This window comes from Bombus pyrosoma, linkage group LG8 (genome assembly GCF_014825855.1).
Source record: "Bombus pyrosoma isolate SC7728 linkage group LG8, ASM1482585v1, whole genome shotgun sequence".
Taxonomy (NCBI): Eukaryota; Metazoa; Arthropoda; class Insecta; order Hymenoptera; family Apidae; genus Bombus; species Bombus pyrosoma.
The window spans coordinates 3108646-3122400 of record NC_057777.1 but is presented as its reverse complement, the minus strand read 5'-3'; the positions used below and the strand labels follow the sequence as shown (position 1 = coordinate 3122400).

Below are 13755 nucleotides of genomic sequence, written 5' to 3'. Positions count from 1 at the left end.
ACGTGCATAATATGAAAAAGTTTAGAAAATGTGCAAAGTACACAGTGCTTCCTACGTAACTTGGCATTTGGTAACTTGGATAATGGCACAACTAACAAACAATTTCAAGTTTGCTTTTATCCAATAGAACGTCTATACGATGTTTCTATCTTTATTGTAAATAATGGTATATTTATAATTTCATAAGTTTTGCATCAAGAGGCAAAATTGTTAGCTATCTGTGACGCTACAAGTGGAAGGTTGTACCGCTTTCGCGGATAGTGGCATACGTTCTATTAAAGTCAGCCTCGTAATGTGGTCGAAATAATCGTCGGAGATTGCACGAAATTGTAAATTTGAAAATACCTCTGCTCTAACATTTACATCTTTCCACTTGTACCATCATCAGCGCCAAGCAGAATTATATGTAATATCTGGTAACAAAAGCAATTTTCTACCGAGGTTTCTGACCTTTTAATTTCACGTATTATTGAAAATACGAATCTGCAGAAAAATCCGCAGTCTGCTTACGAGTCAGAAATTCGAAACTGCAAGCTTGCGCAGAGTCCGCGTAATACGAAAAGATATGTAAAATATTCAAAGCATAGTGCTTGCTGTAGTAACGTAAAATAATTTTCTACCGAGATTCTTCTTTTGTCATTCTGCTGTCTTCGTCTCTTCTTCTTCGCGTTTGTATCTCTTCGGGCATTTTCATCTTCTTTTGTTTAGCCATTTTCTTCATAGCAATTGTGGGATACGTAAAAGCTAGAAAAATCACATTGAACAATAAATTCAAATACAGATATATCCCTCGCATAACACGGTGTTCTTATGGTTCGACAATTGGGAAAACCTTCGTACAACAACACGATTTCGCGCTCTACCACGAGAATTGGAGAAATTGGTGAAATCCGCCGAAAAAAGGGAACGTAATGGGAATTTTTATGCACAAGCAGCGTCGTTCGATGTTTCTTAATCGAGCAAGCGCGATACGCTGGAATTCTCGACTGTCGACATTTTTAATTCATTTTTAGTCGATAGAGTTGTATCAATTTATTCGCTGCAGAGAAGCTGCAACTGCGAGCTTTACGGATAAAAAGTCGACGACAGTTTTCATAATTAAAATAAATAAATAATATCGATACGCGATACCTTCGATCGATTGCATCGTACCTTGGTTATTCACTGTTTTAACAAACGTACTCGCTGCATTATTACGAGAAACGAGCGTGCAGTATGCGATAGGAAAAATTATTCAACATGCGGAAAATAAATTTCTTTATACATAGACTGTGATAAAAAGATGGGAGAAGGACGTTAATCGTTTGTTTAGAACCATTACATCTTCTAATTTACTGCCCATAATCAACAACATTTCCCTCAGTTGTTACGAACAAATAATACGCACGTACTTTTGCTTATTGATGCCAACCCAATACTATTTTCGTGTCAGTTCCTCGTTTCGTATAATACGATTTCGTACAATACATTTTTCCGGAACCTAATTACCGCGTTATACTTGACTATCGTCGCACGCCTGTATTTAAAAACTATCAATATTATAATAATATTCATCGAAGTGTGACATCAGTTCCGGGTCATTGTAGCGCCGACGAGGACGGTAGAATGAATTATATGGTTGAAAAAAAAAATATGAAATTTGCATAAAAATGCATTAGACCGATCCGTTATTATCGATGATAAAGTAACATTGAAACTATAAGATGAAGAAAAATCACAAGTGTTGGAATACTTTCGTCCGCAACTCTATTGGTCTTTCATGATACATGCCTCTCTCTTAACCCTTCCTTTGGAGCCTTAGTCCCCACTTCTTCGTTCACAGTCGTCTGTGCGAGACGCGCGGCGTCGTTCAAGGAGGAAGAGGAGCGAGGGGCAACGCGTACTGGCGCCGTCCTGCTGCACGCATTATTCCACGCGCATTTTTCCGCGTCGATCTGTGCCGCGGCACGAGGCATAGCCCGCTTTCTGGGAGAGGATACCCGGCCCGGCACGTGACCGCTACGTAGACACGTTACACCGCGTACCGTACACCGGAGACGCTCGTGCGAACCTCGACAGGTTCGGCTAACAGGTTAGAAAGATACAGATTCTAGCGTTATTGTCAAAGTTTGTGCTACATAGAAATTTTGTAGCGATAGAGCTATGTATTAACTTGTTTGTTGCACGTAGATGGCGGGTTGGAATTGAGAGAGGCAGGGTAGTGGTCCGTTACGCGTGGAAATTATAAAATTTGCAGATGTTGCGAGTTTGGGAGGTTGAGAGGAACGTTGGGAATTTGGTAATTATTAAATATTTGAAGATTTATGGTATCGAAGGTTTGACGATTTGAAGATTTGAAGGTTTGAAGGTTTGCAAAAGTTTGAACATTGAAGTCTTGGAGGTTTGACAATTTGTACATTTCGAGATTTCAAGTCTTGAAGGATTGATGTATAAAGGTATACAGGTTTGAAGGTTTGAAGATTTTAATATTTGAAGGTTTATAAATGTTTGAGCATTCCAAGATTTGGAGGTTTGAAAGTTTGTAAAGGTTTGAATATTCGAAGATTTGGAGGTTTGACAATTTGTACATTTCAAGGTTTGAAGGACTGAATGTATAAAGGTTTGAAGTCTTGAAGATTTTAATGTTTGAAGGTTTATAGAGGTTTCACTATTCGAGGATTTGGAGGCCTGAGAATTTGTACATTTCGAGATTTGAAGACTCGAAGGTTATCCATTCGAAAGTTAAAAAGTATAAAAATCCTATTCTCTACAAAAACCATCGCAGCACAAACACGCAGAAAAGTGGATTTACTTTGCAACGATGCTTTCCAACCGCGCGAGTTCTTTCGCCGCTAGCAAGTTTCCGTTCTAGCAGCTAACCTACTAGCTACTAGTTCAACAACTGTCCCAATCAATCTGTACAAATCTACTCGCCTAGCTGTCAATTACCGATTACCGCAAAAACACTCGGTTTCTCACACAGTATCTTACTTTCGTGCAATTCCATGATTTATCTCGACAATCTTCCCAATTGCTTCTCATCGACTCTCATAATCCTCTCAAATAACACTACTTTTTTAATTAAGAAAATCCAATCTCTACGTAAATAGCGATATGTTGAAAAATAAATTTCAACTGTTTATCTCGTTGCAACCTTAGAAATTCGAACACATTGTACATTTTTTCGTCTTTCTGATGGCCGTCTGTTCAACGTTCGCGATTAATTACGATCGATGTAAGAATTAATAATTGCGACGAAATATATTTTCTGCGACCTTCTTTTGCCGCTTTAGTTGCCACTTTGAAGCCTCTGAATCGGAAAACTGCGATTATCTAACATCGATTCGACCCGATTGCCTTGCACACCGTACGCTTGCGACGAGTCAGTGATCGAGCAGTTTGATGGAAGAAGAAACACGACGATAGAAAGATGGTTCAGTTGCTGCGAGTTTCCATACGGTTATATCTTTATGGGCGTAGCCGAAGAAATGGAAATTTTTATTTCTACCAAATATCCCTAATGGACGCTTGTATAATTCGTAATATAATTATACAACGATGAAAAAATGATTCAAGTTTAATTCTTCCGTGGATTATTAAATGTTGTTATTTCTGTATTTAGAGGTTAGGATCATAATAGCCGAAAAACCTTTATTGCACTTTCTTAAGTGGGCTAGGGATAAAAACAAAAGAATATTTTAAACCTATCGATTATATCTAGAACTATTTTCTAGTTACTTTTTATTGTAACTAGCGCATCTGCATATGGTTAGCGAGCGCGAACTCGCGTTGTCATTTTCAACATTAAAATTTGGAATTACAAAAAGTAAAACACTCTATGTTGGATATTTTGCAGATTTTCGCACCTTTGAATTTCCCACGAATGAAAATAAAAATTTGCCATCAGCAAAGATCAACGTTGAATCGAGATTTCCATATCGAAACGTAGGAAACTGTTAATGGAAACATGGCAATAAGGAAACAGAGTCGAACGTTTCACCTGAAACAGAGCTCGACGATCGTTTGATCGAGTCGATCGCACATTGCACAGCTAAGAATCGTGCGATTCTTTTCCCGTTTTACGCTTGGCGCCAGGCCGAAGTAGGCCGTCGTGCCAGAGCGCGCCCAATGACTGTCGATGTTCATTAAATTCGTTGCATGGAAATTTCGCCTGTTCCATGGGAACCGTACAACTTCATTTTCATTCGATAATATCGCGATAAATTTCCCATTATACGGGTTTAATTCGAACAGTATGACAGCATAAACTATAAGTATGTAAATAAGATGTTGAATCTTCAAATCTTGTAATCTTACAACTGTGCAGGTGTATTCAACGGCACGAGGAGTATTTATTGAGTTGGCAACTAAGTGATTGCGGATTTTGCCATTAGGTGGTATTGACAAAATCCGCAATCACTTAGTTGCCAGCCTTTTAGCTTTTCTATGTATCGCGAGACCTGAGAGACCAGTCGTTCCATGTCGTCTCCTTTCTTCCAACTTACGTTAGGACTGTCACGAGGATCACAGAAGGACAAGTCGAAACCTCTGTGACTCGAAGCTCTTAGCTTCTTCTATTCTATTTTGTTCTACGTTGTTTTTGTTTTCGAAGGAAACACAGAAAGTCCGGTCGAAACCTCTGTGACTCGAAGCTCTTAGCTTCTTCTATTCTACTTTGTTCTACGTTGTTTTTGTTTTCGAAGGAAATTGTCGATTTATTGTAAGAAATAACGCACAATGTGACTTTTAAATAATATTGGGTTGGCGACTAAGTGATTGCGGATTTTGTCAATACAACCCAATATTTGTATCACTTTTATGCCATGGGCATCTATGCGAACAAATGAAGCTTCTCAAGTTCTTTCCTTTATGTTATTGTGCAATTTTACAGGTCAATTTTAGAAAGCATAAATCACGCTTGAAACAGGACTTCCCATTTAACTGCCTGTTAACTCTTTGAGGCACAGGATCCGCAATCACTTAGTTGCCAACCCAATAATAAAGCAATCGATCGTATATTTTCATTTTTATACGCGATATAAGGGAGAGACGATAGTCCAACTGATCATCCTCACATTCAATTCCCTCGTTTTCAGACTTGGAATTTCGTCCGTCTCAACACTCCTCGCTTCTATTCTCTGTATGTTTCCCGATAATCTTTTCACTGAACGTCTGACATGTTCAGAGTTGAAACAAACTACAAGACCAATGTACAATGAATATTATGAAATTCGTTCGCTCTCTGTTGTACTTGATTTCTCGTAGGCTTCCGTCTGCACTCTGTGGCTCTCGAGATGCTACTGCATTTAAATACCCTCAGTTTATAGAAAATATCATTATGAAAGAAGTATATTCTTGAAAAGTATTCCTTCAAAGTATCCGATAAGACTGCGTTTGTGTTTATGCGTTACCTGACACGGGCTCTGTCGGATTATTCGAGTGCTTACGACGAAGCAAACGCATACCACATTCAGATGCATGCAACTACAGTCCGTCACATCTTGGCCGAGTTCAGGGGAGTCAACGTGCCAGTCAGAGAACTTGAGAAAAAGATGCAAATTTATCGACCGGTCAAACGACCTGTCGCGTTAAAAAACAAGCAAAAGATAAGAAATAGGAAAAAAGAAATCGATCGGTCAGACAATATATAAGAATTTACATAAAGTTAGACGAACAAAAGAAGTAACGATGAACGTGTACAATCAAATCAAATTGAATTTCAAATTCGGTCGTTCGATCGGGCCTGGTAAAGTTGGCGTTAAGCTTCGTGGTTACCCAGGTTCGGTATCATCGTACGTATTATCGCTATCGTGTGTTAAGCCTGTGTTAATTCCATACGTTCATCTGCACTCTGCCCTTCGAAAGCACACGCGCGTCGTCCGCTTTCAAGATTCGACGAGTGTCGAGGGTCGGCTACGATCTGCAGCGTGCAACAGTGTCCAGAGTGTTGATAAATATAGAGATTGTTCGGTGGTTTTTTCGACGCGAAGCGGAATCGAGGCGCGGAACACGCCTCCGCGTCGCGTAATTACAGCTTCGCGGCCCATTCTGCCGCTGAATAATGCTCGTAAATAACTGGAAATCCGCGACCACCAGATACTTGGTTGGTTCGCGGCGGCATGAAAACTACCGTGCGAGCGTTGCAACGTGTAACGTCGGGCAATTTTTCAGCGATCTGACTCCTATCAGAGGTGAAGTTGAACCTTTAGGAGGCCACTCGGTTATCGAATAAATTATGCGCCTAACGGAGTTGCTTTTATGGTTTATCTGTATTGAGATATGTGTAATTTCATGTGCTAGACTAGATTAGCCGCGTAGTAGTGGCACACATATACGAGTATGAGTGTGCGGAAGTATGTGCGTGCACAGCGTCTCGTAAAACAGACGAATACAACTGTTCGATGAGTAGTGCGGTATAGAAGATGGTGAGACAAAGAGAGATGCTGAGACGCGTGCAAATTTATATCCACGAATATCTTGTCAATCGCATATTAAATAAATCTGAAACTATTTTCATATCAATTCTAAGTATAATCTAAGCGTTCCTATACGTTTATTTCGGCGATTAAGATCCACAATTCTCAACAATCTGGTTACGATTGTTGATTATAGTTTAATCCTTTTTACGATAGAAAATAACATAATACTAATGTGAAAAGTATACGAGAGAAATCCGACTAGTTGGTTTTCGTTGATCCGCCGATTTCTATGTGGCGCTAGTTGGTGGCAGAATTTGGAGTTACAAGTTCTGAGCAAGCGTTTCTGCTGCTCGTTCCAGCGATAATAAAAATTGAAAGAATAGTCGTCGGAACGATAATTTGAAAAACAACGTAGATTTGTTCGTCAATCGGGACAACTTGTTTTTAACAAAGCAACAAAGCGCAGCAGATGCTTCGTTAGAGCGGGCAACTTTAACGTTTCTTGCGAAGCATTGTCACCAACTATAGCAATTACTAATTCCTTATGACTGTAACAATGTCTGCGCGTAATAGCGATTAAAATTGAACCATTAGAATAGACAATACCGTAGTAAATTATAATCAGACTGCTTGTCTAATGTCTTATTAATGTCTTGCCAATGTGTTTTATCAGCAAAGAATTATTTCATCCGCTACATATTACAAGTATACTTTGCGTATTTTATATATTGGGTTGGCAACTAAGTGATTGCGGGTTTTATCATTAGGTGGTAATGACAAAACCCGCAATCACTTAGTTGCCAACCCAGTATATTTGATATTTCGCATATTTCGCAAATTTTCCAACGTTACGTGTGCTACGCTGGTTATTATCTTCCGAGCGATGAAAAATATGCTTGCAAGCGGTTAACAATTCGGTTGCTTCTTCTTTTCTTCCTCGTTAGAAGAGTGTTAACACGGCAAGATATTGTTAGGCGTGCGAGATGAGCTGGCGGGTTGTCTTTGTTGTAGTGTTGATCGCAGGATCGCTAACCTTGACAGTGCCTTATCTTTGATTTGTAACGTCGTGACTGTTCTGCAAGGATTTTAGTGCATCGACGTCACATAGTTGGCGCTGTTCGACCAGCAATCGAGTCATATGCGTTTCGTAATTGGACGAAATGATTCACTAGAACTAGTCCCTTGTTACGGGCTAACTATCGACTACGCGTTATGGTTGTACATGCTCGAACGTGAATTTCATCCACGGTTGTAATTTATACGCTGAATTTCCACAAGTTTTCAAAATTTCGCCTGTCCCGATAAAAACGGGAACGCGATCGATCAATCGATTTCAAGGATTTTTGGGATAAAGCAGAAAGTGTTGGATAAACGAAAGGAGAATTATCGACTAGGAATTAGTTGACTAGGGATTTATAGTACAAATTTATAGTTTCAACGGGTGATTTGATTTCGATTGATTTTCCGTTGATTTTTGTTGCTTCGTTCAAATTATTGGAAAGTAATCTGCTTAACAGAAGGGTCTCTTCGATTCTCAAAAATGCTGGGTATTTCGATCGAAAAAATAAAGGGAACGATATCAGAAAACTGTTAGAGTCGTGAAGGAACGAGGAATATCCACGCGTATAGTAAAAGGAAAGAAATTAATCGAAAATCTTGATCACTGGCTACGTCGAATTAATTTGAATTAAAATTCCCTGAGTTGTACAGTAGCTAGAAATTGAGCTGTACTTTTACAACTTTCTACGACGTACTTTTCATTCTTTTACAGTTAAATTTGTTAGCTATATATTACGTAACGCTATAGTAAAAGTTGAAAACAATGCGGAATAAGACGAAGAAGAGAATGTTTCATTTTGATACTTAATATTTAAATTATTTACAAGTTTTGATATCATATGTTGAAAGATATATTTTCATCTTCCGAAACATGCTAATACTTGACACTATTTCCCGCGGATCCATCAAATGTTTCTGTGTACTGTGCCTTAGGTTAATGGAACGTGCTTTCGAGAGCAATTCGTAGAAGCCTTTCATAGACGTAATAACCAGCGAGTCTTTTGTTCAATCACCTAATTACTTCGTTGAACATTGCATAGGTTGCATAGGACGCGTCTTACGTGTGTTCTCACGAGCGCCGATCATCCGACCGTTTCATGATGAGAAAGTCCTACGCCAACTATAATATGGAGCAAAGTTTCTATCTGTGAATTTGAAAATGTTTAGAGAAAGAAGGCAGGGGAAATTCAATTAGAAAATTATCATGCATTTAACGGATCACGTCTATCTAATTTATTCGACACAATTTAACCTGACCATGGTAGACCTAATTTATGTGAACGTGACTTAACTCGTATTAATTCAATTCCAATTAATTTAACATAATTATATTACATTAAATATGCCACTGTACAATATACTACGTACAGTGGACCAAAGAAAGTTTAATATTCGTATTTATATACACATTTGTGAATAATAGTAACTTAAATAAAATATTCTGAACTGTTCCCCATCCGTCATTGATATAATTGCATAATTTGTTCTGCATGTACCATCAAAGTAACAAAATTACAGAAACCGAAGCTCCAAACCCAGATCGTAGCTTCGATCCCAAGTAAAATAGAAGAGAGGCATGACTTTCGAGAAAGACGAGGATCGGATTGATTTTCTCTTTTCCCGCGACATTACTCGGCCGCGTTCGGCTTTAAATATAATTTTCTTATCGAACCCGGTGAAAGGTATGAATAAAACATAAGCGCCGAGTGCATCGACTCTCGCATCAATCTCTCACGCCAGGCCGTGGAACTTCCGTGCGGAGAATAATTGGCACGGTATGCGCGGCTCGAGAGAGCGACCGCTTCGAAAAAATAAAAAAAGATACCGAGAGATACTTAAGGAGCTGGCTCACGTGGATTCCGATTTTTCACGGTTCTCCCGCCGATATGAATTCTGGTGATGCGCCGCGGAACGAACGTCTCGTAGCCCTGATACATAGAAATTGGTCACTGATGCGAGGTTAGGTTGACTCTTTGAAGGTTAGGTGTATACATATGTATCGTAGGTTCGATGTTATGTCAGAATTGCGAATTTCATGGGGTATGGAGTGTTTTTTTAAGTAGATCTAGAATATTTTATAATAACCCAGCTAAAGGTTAAGAAACGAGAGTGGAATCATAATTTCAGTTCTAGGTTAGGTTTCGCTTTGGTAGACTAGAATTCTAATTTTAGGCTAAGTTTGCCTTCAGCAGAATAAGATCTTAATTTTAGGCTCTTCAGGTTAGGTTTGGATTTAGTCGGTGCCGAAAAATACTCTGTACCCAGATCGGGGAAGTCCAAGTCAGTGGTGACTAAAATAAAAAGAAGGTTTGAATTTAGTATGGAATTTTAATTTTAGGTTCGATTCGGAAAGAGTGGAATAGAACATTAATCTTAGTTCTAGGTTAGGTTGCAAATACATTGTAAATAAGTCGAGAAACTTCAACTTGGCGACGGTTTTGGTTAAACAAAAAGGAGAATTTTAATTCTAGGTTAGGTTTGGATTTCATAAGATAGAATTTTAATTCGTAATTGGGTTTGGAAAGACAGGTGTAGTAAATTGCCAAGAGTGAGCATTACTGGTAACATTCCTGATGGGGGAATCATTGTTGCATAACCAATAACCAATGTTTCGATTCTGCCTATAGCCTTCTTCTTGTAAAATTTTTTAACCAAATGTTTTCTTACCAATCTAATTCGATTCTAAATGTAATTTCAAATTTTCCGAACTAAACAGATGCTGTAAACTTCTCATTATTTTATGAAACTTATTTGTTAACATCATAGAAAATAGAAATGAGCTTCGCAGCGAAACAATTAAACAATTACTGTACTATAACAACGCAATTACTACGCACGCTTTACGACCACTACAGCACAGCTTGTTAAACAAGTAAAATAAGAAATTGTCTTTACCGAAAGCGAAAATCCTCAATTAGTACTAATTTCCCATTTCCATCTCGAAATTCAGTTATACAACCCCAGGAACAAAGAGTTAATAGGGAGCCATTAAGAGCACTAGAAATCCCGTTAGGTTGGCAGTCGCGACGAACGAAAGTCCTCTTGTTCTCCGACTGTACTGTGTGTCCCCTCGCCGAAGCATTTTGCCCGCGTACACAGATGATTCATAAGCGGCCGCTTCTGTTGGCGTTCCTTGAGCGCCTCTCTTTCTGCTCCCCGGGGCTCTCTCGAATTCCTCCGGCACGAGGAGGGCAAAGAAAAAGACTTTTATCGAGCTACAGCGGCTAGAGCAGCGTAGTGAGTCACTCTCGGTGACTGGCTCGTTGTAATTCATTGCGATGATTGAACCCCCCACCACCAGTTCTTTGCGTCGAGTACGGGTCCATTCACAACGGACGAACCCAGTGACCCTGGGACCAGCTGTTTTTCTCGCCTGCACTTTCGATTGATCGAATCACTCCCTGGTAATGCAGGAATTCTCGTTTTTTTTTTTGCTTAGTGTGGCTGCAGTTAGGGTGGCGAATACGTACTCTACGCGTTATGTGTATTCACGCTCGAGTTTTATCTTTCTCCTGCTTAGCGTGGGTGCAGTTAGAATGACGGATATGCATTTTATACATTATGTGCTTTAATTCTGAAATTTTCTTTGTTTTTTCTTTTTATATATAGGCACATTTATAGATATTTGTAAATTAGATTTTTACGAATAGTGAAATATGATTGGAACGAGGAGGTGTTCTGCAACAAATTTGTATATTACAATGCAGATGTCGCACAAATGTATAAAACTTAACAATATTGGAATGGTGGATAGGAAATTGAATTGTTCAGTATTCTTATGCGATAATCGATGGAGATCTATTATGGAAAATTGTCATTGTACATTATGGAATATTTATTCCACTAGTATTTTTTTGATTAGTATATTTATTGATGCAGTATGGAAATAGACGATTATGATTGGGTCGATTGAGATGTTCAATATGTTTTATGCATTATAAGTGTAGTATTGTAACATATGGAGATATCTCCTGAATGATATATGGAGAACTGTGTTTGTGTAGCACATATTATCTAGTATTGCGGGTTATGAGGGAATGCCATGATTATATTTGCTGATATACACGAGATATGAAGGTAATACACAATTTATAGCGCATCCACATCGTGATATATGCAGAAATGATATCGACGTTTATTATAATAATAGATAATATTCTATTAGATGCGTATTTATTACAAGAAGTGAGATAAGAATACGATATTTATAATACTATTTCCATTATACTTACATAATATGAAAAAATATCTTTTCTATGTTATCTCTATTATTGTGTAATGTATGGCACATAGTACAGAAATATTAACATCCATGTAGTCTACATATTTATCGTTCCATATTAATGTTTGGAAATCTGATCAATGTGATAACATAGAAAACAATGTTCTCCTTAGTATATTGACTAATTTGATACATTGCGCCTTGTATTTACGTATAACATAAATATTATTACAGCATGTGAAAACATATTCTGCAACACTATCTTATATTTACTCATTACTATGTATGAAGAAGTATAATGTTCTAACAATGGTGCGTTGCCTACAATATGTCTAGCATTCTAAAGTGTGAAGATGCATCCCATACACCGTATCTTCCTTTTTAATGTATGCAAATAAGGTCTGTACAGTGAGTCTGCTATTATGCAGCCCCTCTACTATTACAGTATAATGAAGTCTGAAGGTGGTTTGATGAATTCTAATGAAAATTCAACCAGAGTTCCTCATGGAAGAGCCAGCACCTCGTGTGTGTAGGAGTCAGCTGAAGGATCTTGTGCAAATCTTCCACTGTTTTGCCACATTTTCCTCATTCTCTGTGTCGAATCTTTAATTCACCGAAACTTATCTGATAGATAAATTAAAGTGGTGCGAATCTGCAATTTGAAGACGATGAAGGAACACGATAATGAACGGAATTTCACATCCACCTTATAATCTAAGTTCTAATAAAGCTAGCTTTGGGCAACCGTCTGTCTGAGACAGATGAAGAGTCTGATGAAGCTTCTTTCGATTAACTCCGACATAATTCCGCGCTAGATTTTGAGATGCTCGAGTTCAATGGAAAGTAAATCCTACGAAACCAGTCACGTATGTGAGCTCATTAATTGAATCTCTGGCTGACCTGCTATGTTTCTACTACCTGTACGAATAAATCTACTTTTTATCGCGATTATGAAATCCTCGTGAAATCTAGGGAACGATTATTATACTCTGCTTGCATGACGCCGTTGATGAAACTACATAAGAAATAAAAGGTATCTAAATTTTTCTATTCTAAAAACTTTTGCTGTTGCAATGTTCGAATAGCAAAAGATTTCATAGTAAATTGGCTTTGGTATTAGGCATCCTTTTCAAAATAAAATATGATGGATTAAACGTGAAATTAGGGCGAGTTTAATTTTGCTAGTTTCTGATTTGTGTTATGAGAACGCGCTGTACTTGTAGATTTTTTATTTCGCAAGTTATTCGTCGCATCGACATATTTTCCTGTTTTTATTTTAATTTACGATGTTTAAAGTATTCTAAAACCCTCCAAAACAGAAGAATTTGCTTTTAGAGAAAATGTAAAATACAGATTAAATTCTATATATCACAAATATATATCACAAAACAGGAATTTCACGTCGAGAGAAAATTTACATATATATATATATATATATATATATATATATATATATATTCAATAATTCACTTTGAAACGGTACCTACAATGATATATGCGAGTTACATTATTGTTGAAAGAGACGTAAAGAATATCAGACACGAGTCTCGAGACAGATTGTGTGATAATCGTAACACGAGTCAATCTGATAGATGACATCCTTAGCCGTACAATTTGTTAACCTTCTCGTTACGTACAATTGCGCGATACGTTCTTTCTATTTCATGCAACCATGTTACACTCGTTGAATGATTAATAAGGCCGATAAGAGAGGCTGCATTACAGTGTACTTATGGCGGTGAGACTGGATAGATAACTTCCAGTCCCCTTCCCCATAATCGTTTTGTAAATGCATATGGCTTTTTCATGGAACAATTCTCGTGGAAGGTTTCTCGGCGCACGTAGTTTCGTTTCGATGAATTTGAATAATAACGCTATGAAAGACTCATACATCTGGACGCCATCACCTGCAAAAACAAACTTCTGTTAGTTATGTGAAAATATTTCAAGCTCACAGTTCAAAATCAAATGATATGCGCTGGAGCTTTCTCTAGATGACACGATTGAATCTCTATTCCAATTCATAAATAAATTCCAACGCTATTCCAATTCATAAATCTCATCTGCAAAAATAAA

The 13755-nt window shown here is 37.9% G+C and overlaps 1 protein-coding gene across 7 annotated transcripts in view; it reads left to right on the top strand.

The window, feature by feature from the left end:
- LOC122570040 (pleckstrin homology domain-containing family G member 3) overlaps positions 1–13755 on the top strand; it is a 100602-nt gene that overhangs the window by 61938 nt on the left and 24909 nt on the right. The gene's annotated exons all lie outside the window — the stretch shown is intronic.